General features: G+C 37.7%; 1 pseudogene; it reads left to right on the forward strand.

Annotated features, from left to right (window-relative positions):
• Positions 1–7,465: 7,465 nt before the first annotated feature.
• LOC111744134 lies at positions 7,466–7,584 on the forward strand (annotated as a pseudogene).
• The last annotated feature ends 321 nt before the right edge of the window (positions 7,585–7,905 follow it).

Here is a 7,905-nt window from a genome sequence, read left to right on the forward strand (position 1 = left end):
GCTATCTAAACATAAAGTTCTTTTTTCACTTGAAACTTTCCTTTTCTTCACTGACATATATATGTGTGAACTCTATGAAAGATTAACATATGTTAGACTCTTATTGGAGGGTGAAAAGACCCTGGAAGTAATAATGATAGTTAATTTCATTGAAGAAAAATATGCTTTGCATTAATCATGAAAGATTCTTTTCATTTAAAAGAATCTTTTATTTCCTAGTGAAAGAAACAGCTCTATCAGTTGAAACAATGTCATTTGTGAGCAAATTGTTCAGCAACATTTCCTGGGCCAGCCAATAACATTGGTATATACACAGCAAATCATTTCAATTTAACAACTGTTCTGAAATTATCTGACCAAGCAGAAAACATTAATCCGAATCCTGTTACAAATGGACATTGAAATAGGGTCATGATCCTCAGAGAAGATGAGGAAGAATCATCTTCTCTCTGATTTGAAATGGTCTCTTTTATCATTGTTCAGTGTTTTTCCTCTTTTTATTTGTAACTAATGGCATACTGCAGTTCAGGTCTGCTGGTCTTAATCTACAAACTAGGCCATTAGCAGCCCCCATCTGCATGATGGCATACCAATTAAAATTAGGAGATTAAAGAGTAATGTTCCTTGCCTGAGACCAGTTTGCATACCAATGACAATTTCCCCAGCTATCGAATGAAGAAATACTTAAATGGCAGTGAACTTGATATCGTTAAATTTAGGGAACATTGAATAGTGTGTGTGTGTTGCGGGGGGGGGCGGTGTAGGAGGGAGCTGGTCTGCTGGAAATTGGGAATTAAAAGCCAGAAACAGTTTTAATACTTATTTCACTATTTCATATTTATCCATTTGTTTTCACTTTCAACAAATATTAAAGCTCCAGCTAAATTAAAAGATGGTCAGGCTGAGGGAAAAGATTGTCAAATTCCATATTTCCTCATTCCAAATAAAACTTTAGAGTTCTGGTTTTTCTCTCTATGAAATAGGAACAAGAATACCTAGCCCTGATTAAAGCAAAGGGTGGAGAAATGGTATAGCAAATGAAGTAAGTTCGGGATCCAATCTTGAAATTTTTAAGATGATATCTAAAGAAGGATTCAGAAAAAGAAATTGGGATTTTCTGAATTTAGCTTTAAAAAACAGAAAATTTAATGTAAGCTTAACGGTTATTATGTCTAGGGCCCCTGTGTTCTGTGTCTCACTTTCCAGTCATCTCTATACCAGCATAATCTAACACCCAAAATATATTAAACAAGAATATTATTTTTCTTGAGTCTTTCGTAGATGATTTAAAATAACCGAATTTGTAAACCATAGCAACACTTTTACAAATCCCCCTTTTATTTCTCTTGACCTCCAGACCTCTCCAGAGTCTTTCACTTCAACAAACCACCTAGGAAGCCACTCAGTTCTCCCAACATTTTTTCTCTTTGTCCGTGTTCTCTGCCTTTTTTTCCTTCCTACTCAAGCAAGCATTCTTCCCAGTTTCCCTTCATCTTGCCAGAATTTTACTTATGCTTTCATTTTAAAAGAAAACTAGTTAGCAAAGAGATAAACTTTTTTGAAGTACTAGAAGAGATGGAAGGAGAAGACTAGGAGCATCCACACATTAATGTTTCTGGTCTCTGATGCCTGGGATCATTGGGAAGTTCTAAGGAACTGGAACAATGTCAGACAACTGCTGCTTCGACCTCTCTTGTTTTGGGGTGTATGGTCTATCATTTGTGCTGTAGATCTGCTTGGTTTTTCTCTGATAAAAGTTCAGGTTCTCTGTCATTCACCTTCCTGCTATGATTCTTCACAATGGGCCACCTCAAAATGATAGTCCTCAACCCTTGAGTTTGTATGACCTTTGAGAATGAACTGCCTTAATTTTTCCCAGGAGAGATGGTTCTTGAGTGAGAATCTAATAGCCCAGTTTAGTTCAGGTATTTACTTCTGGTTTGATAAGCTATGGTCAGAGGTGCAGGGGTCATGTGGTGTGTGCATCAGGGTATAATATTGCCGGTAGGCTTGGCAAGGTAGAGAAGGACATGTGTGTGGTGGGATAAGTAACATGGTATACCTAGTCCAGAAGTTATAATGAAACTTCTGTAGAGTATTGTAGTTATTTCAGATTCATTTTAGATATTGGGCTTTGTACTGGGTCCTGATTCTACACTGGCTACCTTTGGACGTAGACGCCTAGTTTACTTTGACTTGACTTAAAAGCCTGTTTGGAAGCATCCCTAACTCAGGAATCTGACCTGCTACTATCCTGCAAGATTATGAAAACTCCTATGACAGTTTCAAGGAATTCAGTTTTCTTGGACGAAACTCTTGCAGGGAGAAGACAGAGTTAGTGCAATGGGAGTAGTTAAAATAAGGGGAAACTCCAAACCCCCAGCGGCATGTGCTCTGCATAAACTGATGGTTTGATTTCTCTCTGTCTGGAAAATATTTTTATTAAGCCCATTCAGTTCTCTGAATTCCCTTCGACACCCAAAATCAAAACAGGAAACACTTCCTATTCTACATTTACATGATTAATGCTATCTAATTACCCAGGATAGAAAGCGATGAAAGTAATTTTCCAAGATCAAGTTACGATGATGGTGATGATGATGATAATGGTTGTAACTCAGACCATTGCAATAGCCCTTTAACTCTTTCATCTACTGTTAAGTGTTATCTCTTTCTAATTCATTTCTAGCATGGACCAGAATTATCTCTCTGAAATTAAAAACAAAAATTCTATGGTTCCCTATTTACTAAAGGACAGTGTCAAAACTGCTTTATAAATTCTCTTCATTGATCTTATCTTGACTTACTGTCAGAATTTCTTACGTCTCCTCACCTGTCACCTCTTTTATCCTTGTATTTCTTATTCACTGCAATATCTCCAGAAAAATGTCTGGAACATAGTAGGCACTCAATAAATTTTGTTTAATGAACTCTTTTTTACCATTGCCATTCTTATCCTCTTTCCTTTTAAAAATAATCTTTCTCTTTTTTTTATATGTCTCTAAGTCCTTTTGTTCTTCTCTTAATTCTAAATATGTTTGTGTTAATGTATGTATGCTCTTCCTGTTTTTCAAGTTCACATATGTGTGTGCCTTTATCTCTGACATTATTCTAGAACCCTCATAAGAAAGCATCTGATTGAATCTTCCTTTAGATATGTGTTACATTTCCAAGGAAAATAATGGGAATGTGTTCACCTGTAATGTCAGTTATATGACCATGTGCTGATATCAATAGGCATGACCATGAAGCTCAGACTAGGTGGGCTGGGCTGCATCATTGATTGATGAGATTGTGGATACTCTGCCTATTTATTCTGAGTGTCTCCTGATCTGAATTTTACTCACCTACTGTTGTTACCCTGGCTAGTCATACACCTGTCTGGCTTTTAATCTGTTACTGTGGTTTCTGTGCCTTCTAAAGTTGTTCTCAACGTGGTGGTCATTTTGCTGGTGCAGGGAGGATGATTTTTTTTCCCTTTCAGTTTTAAGATTATTCTGTCAGTCCCTTATAGATTTCTAAGTGTGACAATCATTTTATTTAATTACCAAGAGATTTGGCTTACTCTTTCATTTCCTTAGAGCCCCCACTATAAGAATTGAGACTGATACACCTTGGGTGGAGGAGACAAAGTATATATTCTTGAACAAACTTTAGTTCAGTTCCTCTAAACCCTCTTCTCAATGAGGCCTCGACCTTTGGACTTCTGTGTCCTACTTTGCATCACCAGATTTTAGCAAAATTCTATTAAGTCATATTAGAAAGAATCCTCCACCCTCACTATCTGATCATTCTTGATATCTGGTCAAATTTCTCACCCTGCACAACTCCTCCCCGCAACCCCCAAGGTGATATCTGCTCACCCTGGTCTGCCTTCAGCAAGAATCCTATTAAGTCTGTTTAACCAGAATCCCCCCACCCCAACCCCATGCCTGTTTCCTCTTAGTAATTTTTCATCCACTGACATTTCACTCTGTTTCTTGGCTATAAATCTCTACTTTTCCTTCTTGTACTTGGAATTGAGCCTAATTTTGTACTGAGGTCTCTTTGCCATTCTTGTGATAGTTTATGAATAAAATCTGTTTCAATCACTTTAACTACTATCTGGTTCTGTTTTTTCTTTAACAGAGGTCACTCATGTAATATTTTATATGGTTCTATCCAAAGGTATCCTCTACATTTAGCCAAACGGAATGGAGACTAAGCCTCTTGGTTATCTCAGGATGATTTCTCAATCCCCACGAGACACTCTCTAACTGTTCATCTTATTCTCACCTCTAGATTTTAACTGGGACACTGAATCCTATTGATCTGAGCCCAATGACTGAGTAGTAGTAGATAGAAACCATTATGGTTATTTTTAGCAGAAAGAGGTTTAATATAAGGATCTAGGTATAACAAAATCTTTAGAAGACTATGGGGTTTAGACATGGGCTAGACTTTTGGGAATGACCTCCAGAACAAACCCACTAGACTGGCCTAACAGGGAAGTTGCTCCCCTTGCCAGAAATGTGGGGAATCAGGAGACTGCCATTGGAACTGTATCCTAAGGAACACATCACATTGGCCAGCTTCCTGACTTCCTCTACCCCCACTCACAGGAGATGGATATCAAATCTTGCTACAGTGAGTCCCAATGTTTCCATGACTGTGTTTGCAGTGGCAAAGTCCAAGCAGAAGGAAGAACTCCACCTCATGCTCACCTTCTAAAATCTTCTAATTTAGTGGAAAGTAGTTTATATTCAGAAATCTCTCTTTAAGGGAGTCTGCAAAATGGAGCCTTTAGTTTCCTGCAGCATAAGAAAAAAATTAGAATGGATGATGAATGAGATGACCCACCTAACACATCACAAGTCCGTGTTAAGCATTCGTTCTCAGTTGGAGTCCAGAATTCTAAAGGTATAGCTGGAAAGTAGGCTATATTCTTCATAAGTAGAAGTATTATGCCTCCCAGCTATAGCTAATTGGGCCAAGGTTTCCTTACTTCCCAAGACCACTGAACCCATTATTTCACCAGTAGCTGATCTTGGGAATTTGAACTAAGATATGTAGATGGTAGTTTTGATTAACAGAACCCAATCTGAAAGATCAGAGGCTGAGGTCCCCAATATAGACATGTATAAGATGAGTAAACAGAGAAATTTAGGAAAATAAAAGTGGAAAACAGAGGACATAGTCAGAAATAGAGATGGGCCCTTGAAAAACAGGAAGAGAAGACTCAGTTTCTGCATTTACGATTTCCAGAGAAGCTCAACTATGTTTAATTTCCTGCCTTTGGATGCTCAAAGAATGACCATTGTATCCTTGCAGTAACACCCTCCCTATCGTACCCTCTTCCCCCATTTTTCTCCAGCTAGTTTGGTGGGTTTCTGTTTTTAACAATAGAAAGTTGATTAGAGTAACAATTCACAACTTTTAGATGACGTTTATTTAAATATTAGCATTAGTATTGGGGAAAAACTTATTACATGTATTATCATCCTCAATTTTCCAGCTTCTCCTCTCTACTCCCAAAAAGAAGTCATTGGCTAATAGAGATATTAGGCCAGTCTACATTAATGGTATATTCAGAAGTCATAGATACTGTGTGAGGGGGGAAATCTTAAGCTATTTGAAAAACAAAATCATTTTTAGTAGCAGATGAAGGTGAGAAAGTATAGAGAATGGAAGAGAACATATTGGTGGTGTGGTGGGTCACAAATGAGTCTGAAGTACTTTTTAACGACTTCAGTAATTGTGCTGTTTTTCTTTAGAGTATTCTGATAGCTACATCCACAAAGACCACATGCTTTTATAGAAATATTTCTGTTGTATTTTGGCTCCATGTTAGAATATATAGTATATTCCAACAATATTGGAATGTTGCACACATACACACGCACACACACTCTCTCATACACACACATTGCAGTGTTCTCTTGAAGGTAGCGAAAATATCTGGGAAGTTCCCTACCCCTCCCCTTCATCCATAGAACATTGACTTCACATTGCATTGGCGATGGATTCTGGGGAACGTTTTTCTCCAACAGTCTACAATAATGTAGACTGTTCTGCAAGAGATGCCCAATTCAAATGAGTAAACTGGCTTTGTCCATAAATGTGATTAAGTTCCATAATAATCATGAAAACATAATTTTCAATAGGAGTTAATTGTGCCTTGGATAGGTATTAATGCTAGTGACTGGAGCAGATGAGCATACCCTCTTAAGATTAATCCTTGTACAAACAATGAATAAGTACATCTAAAAGCCATTTCATGAGGAACTTTTTTCACTGACTCATTGCTTGATTTTAACTACATGCAAAAAAATACTTTAACCCTGCACTTTGCTTATAGTCATTGGGAATGGTTCATTGTCCTTTGCTTGGCAGAGAGACAATGTGCTTTGAAGTGGAAAAAAAAAATCATACAAACTGACTCCTGTCTCTTCTGTGTGATGCACACTGCATATCGAAAAATGCAAATCTTTCATTGTTTTCAGAGCAAATGACATACTTTGGCCCATCTGTGGTATCAATGACAAAGAAGCATCTACTGGGAGAAGGGCTTTCAGAGTTTCTGGAAGGCTAAAGGTAGAGATATTGCTCATTCCCTGGTTGAAGAATTGGCCTTTTCCAACCTCAGATAGATTTGGTTCAAGAGCCAGCGGGGAGCAGTGTTTATAAATAACCCTATTTCAAAAGTTAGTTCTTTTGAAATGGCAACAGAAGCAGCATAGTGAGGTATTTATTTTTTAATTTTTAATTTTTTTTTTAAGAATAAGAAATGTCATTGACTTTTCTGAATTTTCAGGGGCAAGGAAAAAATTAAAACAAACAAAAAAACTTCTTGCTAAAAACCTTCTCAAATATTCTGCATCTGTGCACCCCTTGTGTAGCCCTTTGCTTCCTCCTATATATGTATCTTATGTCGTGGTGAATCAAAATGGCTTCAAACTACTTTTTAATCACTTGGTAGTTGTGCTATTTTTTTTATTGAATGGGGTGTTCTGATTGAATCACACAAGTTTCCAGATTAACAATGGCCAAATTTACAAAGACCATAGCATAATGCTTCCATTGTTTGTCGTTGTTTATTTTTTTAAAAAAAATATTTATTAGCCAAGTTCCTGGCAGAAAACAAATAAACAAACAAAAATCTCAGTTGCTATTTTGAAGATGATTTAATGATGGGCATATTGACAGACATGTGGGCAGGGTTAAGAGTCCCAACAAGGGGCACTTATGTGCCTCAGAACCAATGAAGGGCAACTGTTGTGCCCCTGGGCCTCAAAGTCCAGGCTGGATTTCCCAAAGCCCAGACTGGCTGTGGAGCAAGCCCTGGGCTGGCCACATGCTGCCGAGCCCGGAGCCCAGGGAAACCTACAAGGTGGTGCTTCTAGAAGAAGCTGAAACTCAGAACCAGGAGAAGTCTAAACCAAGGAATCAGTCTGAAGGGAATTAGAAAAGAGTTGAAATCAAATAGGTCTATGGCCATGCCACCCTGAACAAGCCCGATCCCGTTTGATCTCGGAAGCTAAGTAGGGTCAGGCCTGGTTAGTACTTGGATGAGAGATCACCGAGGAAGACCAGGTGCTGTAGGCATAAAAAATAATTAAAAAAAATAAAAATAAAAATAAGGGATTGTGAGCTGACAAGGTCCTTGCAATCTGTGAGGTCAACCAAGGGTTGCCTCATCTAAAAAATAAAAAAAAGAAAAAAGAAAACAAGTAGGCCATGAAGGGGTAAAATGTTGATATTTTATTTCAATGATAACATGGGACGATTCCTGTGGAGATTTTCTTAGTCTTTGTAGAATTGAAATGATAAATATTTATAGAATGACTGCAGCCTGTCCTGTGGTTACTGAAAAGATAAGCAGGTTTGGACATTAAGTGTTGGAAGCTAACTAAGCCTTATTGTCAA

This window comes from Pteropus vampyrus, unplaced genomic scaffold (assembly GCF_000151845.1).
Source record: "Pteropus vampyrus isolate Shadow unplaced genomic scaffold, Pvam_2.0 Scaffold5, whole genome shotgun sequence".
Taxonomy (NCBI): Eukaryota; Metazoa; Chordata; class Mammalia; order Chiroptera; family Pteropodidae; genus Pteropus; species Pteropus vampyrus.